Here is a 15,031-nt window from a genome sequence, read left to right as displayed (position 1 = left end):
GATAGAACACAACAGGACGACACGGGCGGTATTCTTTCACTGTCCTCGTCTTTTATTAGCGGTCGATATGACTTGGATGCATGTCGACAACATTATGTGCAAGCTCACCTGTTTTGCAGATGACACTAGGCCTAGCGATACTGTACTAGGCAATCTCCATTCAAGTTCAATTAATTTCTTCGTATGCAGTCGATGGATGACGTCAGTTCCGTGATTCTTCAGAGCATATTCTTAATTTAGGGCCTCTTTTATTTATTTATTTATTTATTTATTTATTTATTTATTTATTTATTTATTCGGATAATTACAGCGCCCTAATATGGGCATCGTTGTAGGATGAAAACATACAAAGGTTGTATAGGCAGTACAACAAAACACAAAACAACGGAACGCTATGATTACAAATAACACATCACAAATTCGCAACGCATTTCGACTAAAAAGGAGCTACTGTTGGCAGACAAAGGTCAAACGCTCCACAAATGTAACACGATACCTAATTAAACAAAATTCGGGAAGAGCACCGTCGAAGCAAGTGGGCGACATGGACAAAATTTCCTCCCGCAGAACATTCGAATCTTAAACTGTCTTTTGGAAAAAAAAAATTGAATATGTTTATTCGACACTTACGCTCTCGGACCTTTACGGAGTGATCGACGCGGGCAGAGCTGTAGGTAGGATCAAGTATATATGTTTCTTTAGGCAGCACTTAGGCAGCAGTGGCAGCTTAGGCAGCAGTGGTTGCGGCTTGCGAACCACTTCTAACCATTCTCTGCATATTTGTGCAGATTTCGTGTGCATCTGATTCCCGGCGCCATCTGTGTAACAACGATCCTATCAAGACCCACACGTGTAAAGCCGGCGACCCCAGCACCGTCATCACTGCATCGCATGCAGCGCCGCCTACAGAGGGATCCTGCCTTATAAGCGACTGCCCTGGAACGGCGATCATCACTTAGGCAGCAGTGGTTGCGGCTTGCGAACCACTTCTAACCATTCTCTGCATATTTGTGCAGATTTCGTGTGCATCTGATTCCCGGCGCCATCTGTGTAACAACGATCCTATCAAGACCCACACGTGTAAAGCCGGCGACCCCAGCACCGTCATCACTGCATCGCATGCAGCGCCGCCTACAGAGGGATCCTGCCTTATAAGCGACTACCCTGGAACGGCGATCATCACTTAGGCAGCAGTGGTTGCGGCTTGCGAACCACTTCTAACCATTCTCTGCATATTTGTGCAGGTTAGTGTTTCTGAAATTTTCCTCGTAGCCCATAAGTTTCCGCCGCCACCACTGCTGCTGCTCTTTGCTTTTTGTGTTTATCTGCGTAATTCTACGAGATGCCCACTAATTCCGAGTTAGCGAAAGAACTTGAGATTCTCCGTTCTGAAGTCGCAGAAATGCGTCAAAGTCTCAGTGTGTTTAATGAATTGTACGAATCTGTGAAGGCAAGAAATGACAACCTTCTCCAAGAAAACAAATCCTTGAGAGACGATAACAAGTCTTTGATTGATAGTAACAAAAGCCTTTCACAACGAGTAGCTGGCCTTGAGCAGTATTCCAGGCAAAATAACGTAGAAATTAAAGGTATTCCAAAGACTGAAGGAGAAAGCTGCCTAACAATTATCCAGGCTTTGGGTGACAAGATTGGGTGCCCTGTCACTGCTGGTGACATTGACATTGTTCACCGCGTGCCTGCCAAACAAGGAACCAACATTATCGCGCGGTTCTGCTCACGAACAAAGAAGGCTGACTTTGCTTCCAAAGCGCGTAAAGCAAGACTCACAACAACTACAGTAGGGCTGTCACATAAACCACCCACTTCCATTTTTGTTAATGATCACCTCACACCCGATAGTAAGCGGCTTTTTGCGCAGGCGCTAGAGCTCAAGAAGTCCAAAGGATGGAAATTTCTATGGACCGATAACTGTGCCATTAAGGCAAGAAAGTCGGAGAACAGCCGTGTTCATCGCATATGTAGTGTAAATGATCTGTCAATCTTCAAATAAGTTCTTCCTTGCTTACACTAACGTCTAAATCATCATGGCTGACTCAGTTTTTACTCTTGACGAAGCGAAAGCTCTCATTGAGGAAAAACAACCCACTTTATCCTTAATACATTGGAACATCCGCAGTATTCGTAGGCATCACGATGATCTCATCGCTCTTTGCAGTCTTGATCATGCATTCTCTTTCGTATGCTTATCTGAAACGTGGTTATCATCTCATGACGGGAATCTATACGGTCTTTCAGGCTACACTCCTGAATATTGTCATCGTGAAGGTTATCGTAGTGGCGGTTACGCCATTTTAGTAAAATCTTCATTGTCATATAAACGTCGCCATGATCTTTTTTTTCGTCATTGCCTCTGTGAATCAGTATGGCTAGAAGTAGAGAGTAATAACCTGCAGCTGCCTACCAAACGTAACATCATAATTGCATGCATTTATCGCTCACCTTCTTCCTCTTACATCGAATTTTGTAAAGAATTTGAGCAGTTACTAAACACAGTCACTGATGAAAACAAGGATATTGTGATATGTGGCGACATTAACATCAACATTATCAGCCCTGACAGTCAATGTTGCTCTGAGTACTTACGTACTTATCTTAGCTGCGGTCTCTCCTCACATATTACAGCTCCAACGAGGTGTGAAATAGGCGGACCTAATACTTTAATTGACCATGTACTGTCTAGCATACCTACTGATCTTAGCACAGCTGGAATAGTGGTATATGCCGTAACAGACCATTACCCTATATTTTTTTGCATAGGTTCCGTAACGCCTTCTCAACCAGCAAAATATGTCAGGACTTTCTTTGATTCTAATAAATTCACTGGTATGATTCGTGCAATTGACTGGGCTGACGTGCTTGAAGAGGAATGTGGCGAAAGGGCTTTTGAATCTTTTTTCGCAAAAATATCTGAATGCTCTAACTTATGCACAAGTAACACTACGGTGACGCGTTAGTTTAGCTCACCAAGAAAGCCTTGGATTAGTGATTCTTTATTGCGGTCCATTAAAAAAAGAGATAATCTTCGTAAGAAACTTAAAGTCCAGCCATTCAATAATGCGTTGCGATTGCGCTTCCACACATATTCAAATGTTCTAACAGCCACTTTAAAAAATGTCAAGCGTAATTACTACGAAAATAAAATTAGAAAAAATGGAAGTGATACCAGACGAAACTGGCAGGTTATTAAAGAATTCTTAAACATCAGTACAACTAAAAATCGCATATCGTGTATGAACCACAACTCTGCTAATATTACTGACCCTCAAGACATAGCTAACGTTTTCAGTGACCATTTTAGTATTGCAGACGGTAGTCAGCCTGATTCAACGTTGCTTAGTTTTCCGCGCTGTTCTCATTCATTTTACCTGTTCCCCACAACATCTCTGGAAGTATGTAACACTATTAATTCTCTTAACACAACCGGTCCGGGCCTCGACTTGATACGTCCCTCTAGCATTAAGCTTGTGTCTAACGAAATCTCACCTGCGTTAGCACATATAGTAAATAGACTATTTATAGATGGCATCTTTCCTAACCGCCTCACGACAGGTAAAATAATCCCAGTATTTAAAAAAGGTGACCATAAATGCACAAGTAATTATCGTCCTATCTGCATTTTGTCTTTCTTTAGTAAGGTCATCGAAAAACTTATACATAATCGCTTAACTAAATACTTATCCAAATTTAATCTTTTAACTCCTGATCAATTTGGTTTTCGTGACAATTTTTCAACTGAATTAGCGCTTATTACATTTACTGAGAGGGTCAAATTAGCCATCGATCAAGGCCTCTTAGTTGGTGCTCTCTTTATTGATTTCACGAAGGCGTTTGATACAATTAACCATCGTATTCGTTTAAGTAAACTTGAATCATATGGCATTTCTGGACCGCCTTTACAAATAATTCGGAACTACCTAATTAACCGACAATATATAGTCGAATTTAATGGTGTCTTGTCCTCTTCAAAAACTGTAAATACAGGTGTCCCCCAGGGATCAATACTTGGGCCACTTTTATTTCTCATATTCATTAATGACTTGCCAGACATATTAACACATGCGCACTGCCTTCTTTACGCTGATGACACCACCATTTTCGCATCTGATAAAAATTTATTTGCATTGCAGGATAAACTTAACGCTGACCTAACGAATGTTCATTCATGGTGTGTAAAAAACAAGCTAACCATTAACCCATCTAAGACAACATTTATGGTATTCCATTCTTCAAAATCTTTGCACATTGATTCTATTGTAGTGTCTCTAAATAATAATGTATTTGCAAGATCCACGTCTACTAAATTTCTTGGTGTAGTACTAGATGAAAACCTAAAGTTCCAGTGTCATATTCAATCACTTATTCAAAAAATCTCATTTGGTATTCACATCATAATAAAAACTCGGTCTTTTTTCCAGCAAACCATTCTCATGTCTTTATATTACGCATATATACACAGTCATCTCTCATACTGCCTGTCATCTTGGGGTAATACATATACCACACATCTTCATCAGTTAGAAGTTTTGCAAAAGCAGGCATTACGATTAATTGCATTCCAATCGCATACATCTCCCTCTGCTCCAATATTCCGTTCCCTAAATGTTTTACCTTTACGCATGTTATTCAATCATAAGCTGTCGCTACTTATGTTTCGTCTTATAAATACCCAGTTTAATATTCCAGGTTTTAGTCGCTCTAGCCTCATCAATTATAACAACACAAGATTTTCAGCTCAACTCAATCTTCTTCTTCCAAAAGCAAAAACTAACTATGGGAAATTTACCGTCGCGTTTTCAGGCGTTTCTGTTTGGAATTCTATACCATCTGACATGAAGACATCTACATTATTATCATTCAAACGTAGAACGAAGGAGCATTTCATGAACACTTTATCTGACGCGTAGCCTAATTTAACAAACATAGAATTAATTAGTATGTTGTTCACTTTACCATTACGCAATATACTTTTCAATTACCGAGTTACTAAATTTTGCCTTAATTGATACTTCTCCTCCTTGTTAGTTTTACGTGCCATTTATCCTCGTTTTAATTGTTGCATGTTATTTTTAAGATTTCTTCAATTATTTTTTCTTTTTAACTCTGTGAATATACCTGTGATATTGTTAACAGATTTTTTTTCTACCTTATCGTTCATTTCTGATGTAGAAACTGTATAATATATGACATGACTCACTGTTTGCCACGATCCTACTATCCCCTTTTCATGTTTTGTTAGGAGGTCCCCCCGACAGTTGTTACTTCGGGACCTCCGAATGTGTACTTATACCCATCTTGTATTTCTTTTGTCAAAAATAAATATTGATTGATTGATTGATTGAAGTATATATGTTTCTTTCCTGAAACCTGTTGCACCTGTAAAAATCTTGTGAAATAGCATTAAGCGCATGAATTTTTGTCTTCGCAAAAGGGCGCATCCTAAATTGATTCGTATGTCGGAAGAGCTTTGGGCGAAGTCATGGTTCGAGGGGACAAATCGTGTGGCATGCTGTTGAAAGCGGTCGGATTCGGCAATACAGGTTTTCGTTCCAGGGTCCCAGGCGCAGCATCCGTATGCTAATATAGTGCGCACGTTTGAAAAGTAAAGAGTTCCTCTTAATATAGCAGGAGCTTGCTTAAAAAATTCATTTTAGAAACTTAAGGACAGGGCCAACCTTGGCTGCTATATAGTCCCTATGGTCATTTCAGGAAAAGTCGTTCGTATACAAAACACCTAATTACTTGAAAGTTTATACTGTCAAGAGATTTCCCCACCGAGAGAGTATGTAATATTTAAAATGTGATATTTATTACTAAAGCGCACAACTTTGCATTTGGAAAAATTCAGTGTCATATTCCACATATTGCACCACAGTAGTGTAGAGTTCAGGTCACATTGTAGTTGAACACCATCATTTAAGCCATTCATTTCACACTAGAGACTACAATCGTTAGCATACACTGAGAAAACTTGATACATGTCCACATATATATTTATTATTTAAAAAAAAAGAGGTCTGACAACAGATCCCTGAGGAACACCTGACAAGACTGTTTTATGTGATGAATTCGTTCCCTTAAGCACAACACGCTGTTTTCTATTTAAACACTCACAAACATCGGATAATGCTGAATGCAGTGTATAAATCGGGGCCTCGCGAACTGGTCGGCAATTACAGACCGATATCTCTAACAAGTATTGTCTGCAAAGTATTAGAGCACATCTTGTGCAGTAACATAATGACACACATTACCAATCATAACCTCCTGAATCAGAAACAGCATGGTTTCAGGCAAGGGCTTTCCTGTACAACTCAATTAACAGAATTCGTTCATGAAGTTTGTGGTGCACTGGATGCTCGTTCTTGTGTTGACTCGGTGTTTGTAGATTTTAGAAAAGCTTTTGACCTGGTGGATCACAAATTGCTTGTATGTAAACTACGCTGGTTTAATATCAATGACCAAGTAATTGCATGGATTCAGGAATACCTTTCTTTGCGGTTTCAGCATGTAGTGGTAAATGGCGCAGAATCTAGTGCGGCCCGCGTAACGTCTGGCGTCCCCCAGGGCTCGGTATTGGGCCCATTGCTTTTCTTATTGTTTATAAATGACCTTCCCAACACTATTGTTTCTTCCGTAAGATTGTTTGCTGATGATCTGATAATATATAGAGAAATTACAAGCATTGCCGATACTGTTATCTTGCAAAATGATTTAGTTGAACTACAAAACTGGTGCAGGGAGTCACATATGCAAATAAACACACAGAAAACTGTCCACATGCGCTTTACTAAAAAGTGTATGCCAGAAGCCGTATATTATCTCTCCGGTTCCCCATTGCAGATTGTTCACGAGTACAAGTACTTGGGTGTATTCCTCACGCCGTCCATGTGTTGGCACAGGCATGTTGATTTCATTACAGCAAAGGCATGCAAAGTGTTAGGATTTCTACGACGCAATACAAAACTCTTTCCCCAGCAGGCTCGCGATCTTCTGTACAAAAGCTATGTTAGACCCATTTTAGAATATGGATGTACCGTATGGGACCCTCCTACGTGTACCGACCGAGATAAACTTGAGAGAGTTCAGAATATAGCAGCACGGTACGTAATCGGCAACTATGACAGAAACCTTAGTATTACTAGCGCAAAACAAACATTAAAATGGGACACCTTAGAAAAGAGAAGGCAGACATTACGCTTGAAAATTTTTCACAATATATTTTATGGCCAAATCGGAATAGACCGTAATAAGTATATTCTTCAGCCACATTATATATCCAGACGAACAGATCACGAGCTCAAGGTTAGGGAATACACTTGTAGAACTAAACTTTTCAAAAGCACCTTTTTCCCCAAAACCATTTTAGAATGGAATCGACTGCCTGCTGCCGTAGTTAGTATACTTAATAATGAACATTTTGCAAATGCTCTTTGAAATTTTCTTCTTTATTTTTCAGTATGCAGTAATTGCAGAGTTTGCTATCATTATATAGTGCTTTATTACTTAATTCTATGATGCCGTTTCCTGCGTGCTGTACATTGATATCCTGATGTACCATTTTTGTCATGTCATTTTTGCGTTTTTTTTTCTCTTTTTCTCTTTCATTGTATTGTATAGCATAATACTGTTTATTCGATGCCATAAGCTGCTTACATTGATGTATGTAACCCCCCCACTGTAATGCCTAAATGGCGCTGTGGGTATGAGAGTAAATAAAATAAGTTCACAAGACTGCAGCATAGCAAAGGAAATTAAGGAATTCATTAAATTACGCTTGAAAGAACATTTGAACCTAACAAATAAAGCTAAATTATTGCAACAGTGTAAAAGTGACGAACGGCAAGAAAACAGCGACTGGTAGAAGTCGGGAAGGAAAGTAAGCAAGTTGACATGGCTTCATGTTAGAGTCATAGCACGGTGAAGACAACGACGGCGTACAGCGACGAAACATAAGCGCTATCATCTGGATATTCATTCTAGAAAAATTCACAATGATTACCATACTCCCTCACGCGAAATTTTGGCGCAGCTCTATACGGGTTCTCATTTCGCGATTTACTGGCTGGCGCGGACAATCTGTCTCGTGCGGCACGTTGCAAACGGAGCGAAGTATGGCGCGATTGCCGGGCTAATCTGAAAATCGTGAGACCGAGCGCGTGGATGACGCGTGGGCGCGCTTCGCTGCAGCTACCGCAGACAGACCACCCGGCGACGACGCACGCTACTGTGGCGCTATCTCGTAGCTACCATTACGCTTTTCTTCTCACGCTTTCGCCACATCCTTCTGCGCTTCCAATCTCAACAAGAGCGGACACTCCCGTGGAGCCCAGCGGCCGAATTGACTCTAGCACACCAAGCGGGTGGTATTAACTCCTTCCGGTTTCGGGCGCGCACGCTTTGAACACCCGTTGGTACACGCCGCGCCGGCTCCGCTCCTCGGCGCGGCATTCATTTTTTTTTTCACTTCTGCTGAACCTCGCGTGGCGTTGGCATGGAATCGTTTCATTATTAAGTAGAAATGATTGCGATTGACCTTTACAAGACTGCGCCGAATCTGTCAAGTGCAATTTCATAAAGAAAACGAAAGACGTTTTCTGAAATGTTTATTTTGCTTTATATAAATGCTCGTTCCGGGCTTCTGCATTCATCCAAAGTTGTGGCACCAGGTAAGCAGCAGTCGTTGCCATACGATGCTCCACCGGATGCCATCAGATGAAAGAAAGTAAATTACAAGCATGTGTCAATTCGGTATATTGACCTAACAGGAGTATTGCGTGTAGAGGCGAAACGTGCGTAAGTGGTGAATGAGCGGCATTACAGATAAATTCACTTTTACATACATTTCGCAGCAAAGACTCCTCCCAAACAATGCCATAAAATCTGAACATACGATTTTCAAGCACCCCTCCTTTCGCGGGCATTATTTCCTGCACTTTAAGTGCACGAATGCACGGGTGACTGCGCGTTTTCAAAACGACTTGGCCTCAGTCGACACGACGGTACACCTAGTACACAAAGGTGGCTACAACACAGGCTCAGCCAGACCATGTTACACGCTCGCAGAATGCCTTCTAATCGCACTCAGGTTAGACTCGTGGGTGCAAAGCCTGTTTTCAGTCGTTTAGCATACATAAATGTCAAGTTCTTGAGCTCCTCCGTGTTATCTTTTACGCGTCCTGCCGGCGCAAGCAACACTCCTGTGTTATCACTCTCGGCAATCGCTCGTCGCGTTTTCGACAAGCGTGAGTACCGAAATAAGGTATACGTTGTTGCAGGGCTATAAAATGCGTCACAATCTTGTCCCACTAAAATTCAGTACACGCAAAACTAACTCACTATGGTCGGCTTGCTTTTTTGCTAACAGCTTCACAACCCCAGGCGCGGCGAGCATGCCTCAATATATCCCAAAAGGTTACTAAATAAATTACAATACTTTTTCGGGTCAGAGAATGCGTCACGAACTTCTACCACTAAGATTCAGTACACGCGAAACTAACTGCGGCACATATGCCGAGCTGCTTTTCGCCAACTGCGCCACTACGCCGAGCGCAGCCACTGTGCTTGAAAAGTACCCCAAAAAGTAGCGAAATTAGTTACAATGATGTCTGGGGTCAGAGAAAGCACCAAAACTTTTCCCGGTAAGATTCAGTACACGCGAAACTGCGTTACATGGCCAAGGTGCTATTCGTCACAGAGACAGGGGTGGCGAGCGTGCCCAAAACCTACCTAAATAAGTTTTAATTATGCTTGGGCTCAGAGAAAGCGTTGCAAACATCTCCCAGTACGAATAATTCTCTCAAATTAACTAGGCTTGGACGGCGGAGCTGTTTTTCGATAACTGCGTCACTATATAGGTTCAGTTTTGTGCAGTAAGCCTAAATGAGCTTGAAGTGCGTCGCAGACTGTCAAACAAAGTTCCTCACCTTGTTGTAGTCCAGCAGTGCAGCTGTGCCGTGCCGAAATGCAGACGGAACGCAAAAGAACGCCGGGAGCCCAAAAACGGGCTACATCCAAAAAAGACGTGTCGCCGAGCACGCGAGCTTCACATGCGCAGCCGCTCTCGCTCAACCCTGCGGCTTGTCTGGCGCATGACGTATGCACGCGCGTCTGGCGTGCCGCTAGCTTGTTGCTAGGCAACGCAACAAAAATAAGTCGCAAAGTAGAAGTTCATTTACACGCAAAACTTTTTTCACTTTTAGTAGAAAGAATAAAAAAAAATAAAACGTTGTCTGTAAGTTTATTTCACATTCTTTTTTTCTGATGCTCGCGTCAACTAACGGATGGAGTTGAAACTAGGCGTGACGTATTTCCTGTTGCCAGTTTTTAAAGAGTGTCCCCTCTTGGGCGCTATTCTGGGGCCGAATCTTATAACGGTTCGGAATACGAACCGTTCACTTCGCCGCCTACGTCACTAGATGTGCCACTCCCAAGCCGGCGGTGGAAGAAGGGGAGTACGCGACCAATAGATGAGAGGGTGCCACCTCTGAAGTGTACGTCATTATATGACGAGCTAATCGAGGAATTGCAGAATGTTTCTGCTTGCTAAATAAATGTAAAATATAAATTAAATATTATACGCTAAGTTTTGAAGTATAAACTTGTGGTACCGGGCGTTTACGCAATGCAGAAGTAACTTATTAATGTCATTCTTTTCCATTCTCAGCCCACAGGCGGTATCGTAAGCGTAAATGAGTTGGCCACGGAGTTGGCAGAGCGCAGGGCTATGTCGTCTGCTACCAGGAGCTCGCACGATGCATGCAACAGGAACGCACTGCCAGCACTTCTCAAGTAGCTAGCGCGACAAAACCGTGAACTGGTTCTTAGGGACACCTTTACTAGCCGACTATATGAATTTTCCTTCTTTTTTCGACCTTCGTCATCGGCTCGGACATTACTCGCTCACCGCCGCGCTGCCGCTATCCCTGCGATCTGCCCCACGGCGCGTCGCGTGATAGAAGCAGTGGAACTTAAATCGAACATTATGGTATACGGGCCCTGCATTGCCTGCGCGAAGTCAAATCGAAGAGTGTGGTGCTGACGGTGCGCGCTGTGCCGTGAAATTGAGAGACAAAGTATGGCACTACCGAACTAGAGAAAAAAGGGCAGCCAAATAAGAGAGCTCCACAATACTTTCCCGTCCTGACTGTATAGTTTTATCAGCCGAACGAAGCAGGAAGCGCTGAACCAGCCTAGGTTGAACCCTTCTGATTGCTGAACGGCGATCTGTGAGCTATTCACACTGGCGATAGCACTGGGAATTCGATCTCACCATGCAAATATCTCCTTAGCATTGACTTTGAAGCTGAGGTCACGGCAAAGCTGACCCAGCCCTTCAACCGGCCAACACAGTAATTGCGAGAGCAACTTTGTGGACAATGCCGGCAGCAGAGATCTAGGCAATTCCGATTAATGCTTCGCGTCCGACTGAGCTCTGGGAGCTGCAGGCCGGTGGCGATGAACCGCAGCGCGCAATATTCCTTCCTCTGCGTGGAATGGCCACTCGTACGCTTGCAGCCGAGTCTCCTCCATTTGATAGCGTAGCCTGCTAAAGGTCTACTTAGAAAGCCAGCAAGGGCGATGCAACTCATTATCCGTCACTTCTTCGAAAGCGTATCGCATTTCCAGCCGTGGTCGACACCGAAAGAGCAACGCCAAGCAGACGACGAAGGCAAGTAATAGCCTCCGAAGCAAGCAATGCACGCGCGCGCGACGCCCGCGTGTCTCCGGGGGATGCGCGACCGGCGCGCGCGGCCAGGGTCACAAGCCAACAGCCAAGCCACAGCAACGGAACCCAAAGCGGACTACCCCTTCACCGGTTCCTTCGACCGGTTCGCTTTGAAAATGATTGACAGATGCGTGACGTATTCGAAAATTGCGATACCGCCCCGCTGCCTCTGACGACCTGTGACGTAATCAAAATTTTGGCCAATCAGGTGAGGCCAAAGGAACGGTTCCCCAACCGAACCGTTATAAGATTCGGCTCCTGGACACGCATGGCGGCTGCACGGCCGCCATTATCCGCCATGTTTACTCTCTGATTGGCTATCAAAAGGTCACGTGTTTTGAAATTTGTGCCGGGAAGCGGAAGTATTGCAAAATGCAATTTCGCGTTTTCATCAAGATGACGAAACGTGACGTGGAGCTGCAAATTTTATGGACTAATACATTTTTTTGGTCCTTGGCAGATATATTCTGATGTTAGCCCTTCAAAAAGAATGTGAGCGGTAGCGTGCAGAAGCCAGTGCAATGCATCTGCAATTGCGCGAATATGTAGTGACGATCCAAGATATGCGCCATGCCACCTTGCTGATTGGCTGAAGGAATATCTCGTGAGGAGCGTCACAGGAAGGGCTGTTTCGTAATCGTCATTTTGACGATGCGTGACGTTGCGCTGGGCCACCATTGCTGAGATTTTCCGCCATAATTTTTGCTGCGACGAGCCGCGCGAATTATGCTAATTGGCAGCCATATGCAATGGCAGCCGAGAGGAATGCGTATCGCCACATTTTCCCCGTCGTTTGGCGCTACGAAAATCTTTTGTTCATACGAGTGCTCATAGTATTTGCATCGCTCTCGTGTGGTGTTGGCATTTGTGTTTGGGGCCATCGTTTTTTAAAAGAACGCGTTTATACGAAATAATATTGGTTGAATATAGCAAACTTTCAGATATGTTGTCCACTTTTCACTGCTGCATTTGTATTGTAATCGAGATTAATGCCTTTTCGCACAATCAGACGTTATGACAACGGCCTCTTTCTAATTTATAAAAAGAAATGTACGCAAGGCGGCGCCTTGAAGTTTCCTCCCGCGGTGCGAGAAACCAGCGAAATGAACAAGAGATGGCAGCGCCGGCGCTTGCGTCGCTCTAGTTGATATCTCTGGCGCGCGCAACGCTATCGGTGATATTCGGCCGTTTCTCAGCCAGCCGAGTCGGGCTGAGTCACTTGCGTTTCACGAAATAGCGATAACGTGACCTAGAACGTGCGCGCATCACCACTGGTAGGTCGCGTATGTTGCCTCAAGCAACAAAACAAGCGCGTTGGCGCCAGCATGCAATGGCTCATTCCATTTTCCAGGGTCACGCATCCTAGCCATTGAAGGAGACGACGGCTTGTACGCAGCAGACGACGGAAGCAAGAAGCGTTTTTGACGGAATAATCATACGCTTTGAGATAGCTGTTTTATTTTTACTGCGGAGGAAAACTGTTTTGCTTTACCGATAACGCTATATTCAGTGCCTTCATTTCAGTTTCTTAGGCAAAACGTCAAGTTGGCGTCACGTTACGTAAGCAAAACTGGGCCACCAGCGCCATTTTGTTTGCGTCGCGCCTACGTCACGCACCGAAGAAAATGGCGGAATGTCCAGAATAGCGCCCCTTGTTGAATTTCTTTCTCTATGGTTCCACTGTACCCTTGGTACAGTGCATAGAGTTTCTCACTACATTACCTAGAGGGAAATCTGGCACTGCTGCGCTGTGGTATGCATGGGAATGCCGCTATATTGTGACTTCTGATTGGCATCGTTCTCGTAGAGACAGAACACCTTGAAGACGCGCTTGGCAAGTACCGTTCTGTCTGTCACAATGATTCATTTTCTACTAAAACAGCACGTCAAAAGCTGTTATAGCTTTATTATTACGCGAAAACATGTTTTGTTTAACTATGAGAACTTGTTATTGTGTGTACGATTACATGTTACGTAAAAAGTATCAGCGAGCCGCTAAAGTTGGAGGATAGACGACAAGGTTCGCGCTCGCTTTGAAACAGTTGGTCGTCTGTTCTTGCTTTTCTTCGCTTGGTCATGCATTGTTGGTGAGTAAAGATGTAATATGCGTGAATGGAAACATTTTATGAAGATTCTACTTTGAGAACGCGTTATTTGTGTAGCCATATCCACGTTTTAGACGAAGCCTCTTACAACACCAGCCAACACGAGCCTCGCAGACACATATACCGTCATTCCCATGACGGCACGGTGCCCCCTTAAGAAACTCGCATAGATGGTGGCGCCAGATTACCCTAGGTGTTATAGTGAGAAACTCTATGGTACAGTGTATTAGTACCTGGGGCGCTATTCTGGAGATTCCGCCATATTCTTCGAGGCGTGACGTAGACGCGATGCGTTCAAAATGGCGTTGATAGCCCCGTTTTGCTTTCGTAACGTGACGCAAACGACGTTTTGCCTAAGAAACTGAAATGAAGGCGCCTAACCTAACGTTCTTAATAAAGCAGAGGAGTTTTCCGCCCCAATAAAAATAAAGCAGCTAGCTGAAAGCGTACGATAACTCTGTCGAAAACGCTTCTCGCTTCTGTCGTCTGCTCAGCGTCGCGGCCGAAATCCAACGGCGATATATCCGCGGTGTCCTGTTGTGCAGCACGTGTTGACGCGCGCTGCTTGCGCAGCGTGTCGTACTGCTGACAAAGCCGTATGACCTCGGCTATCGTCCTGGGACTCTTCGCGACGAGCATCTGGAAGGCTTGGTCATCGGTCATCATCGGAAGGCTCGGTCATCGATGCCTTTCATGAAGTGCTTGATCTTGTCAGCTTCGTCCATAGATGAGTTGACGCGCTTGCAGAGCGAGAGAACGTCTTCAATATACCTGGCGAAGGTCTCGTCGTGGCGTTGAGCTAGGCCACGCAAACGTCGGCAGCCCGAGCCACCGCAGCAAGCTGTCATGTTGGGTCCGTAGACGAGAGCGAGATTTCCCAGTCCTCCCAGCTTGAGATGGCGGGCTATCTCTGCGGGGGAGGATCAGCAGAGCAGCCAAAAAGGATGTAGGAGAGTGTCGCGTGAAGGCCGCCGCATAGGAAGCATGTAGGGGAGGTGCCACAGTAGTGGGATAACAGCTGGGGGATGGGAGAGAGCGGGTCTGGAGGCGTCTCCAGAGGATCTGTTGGGAGTGGGCCAGGGAAGGGTGAGGAAGAGGGTAAGTCTGACGGTCCAAACGGGGTACTTGCGTGAGCTCCGCAAAGCTGTGCGCCCGCTCCCTCGAGAAGCCCGGATCGAGG

At 44.3% G+C, this 15,031-nt stretch overlaps 1 protein-coding gene across 10 annotated transcripts in view; it reads right to left on the bottom strand.

Annotated features, from left to right (window-relative positions):
• Nucleotides 1-15,031, bottom strand: part of LOC135896749 (kinesin-like protein KIF12) — a 535,077-nt gene that overhangs the window by 404,696 nt on the left and 115,350 nt on the right. The gene's annotated exons all lie outside the window — the stretch shown is intronic.

The sequence above is a fragment of the Dermacentor albipictus genome, chromosome 2, assembly GCF_038994185.2.
Source record: "Dermacentor albipictus isolate Rhodes 1998 colony chromosome 2, USDA_Dalb.pri_finalv2, whole genome shotgun sequence".
Taxonomy (NCBI): Eukaryota; Metazoa; Arthropoda; class Arachnida; order Ixodida; family Ixodidae; genus Dermacentor; species Dermacentor albipictus.
The sequence above is the reverse complement of the archived record's forward strand: the minus strand, read 5'-3'. Positions and strand labels throughout refer to the sequence as shown.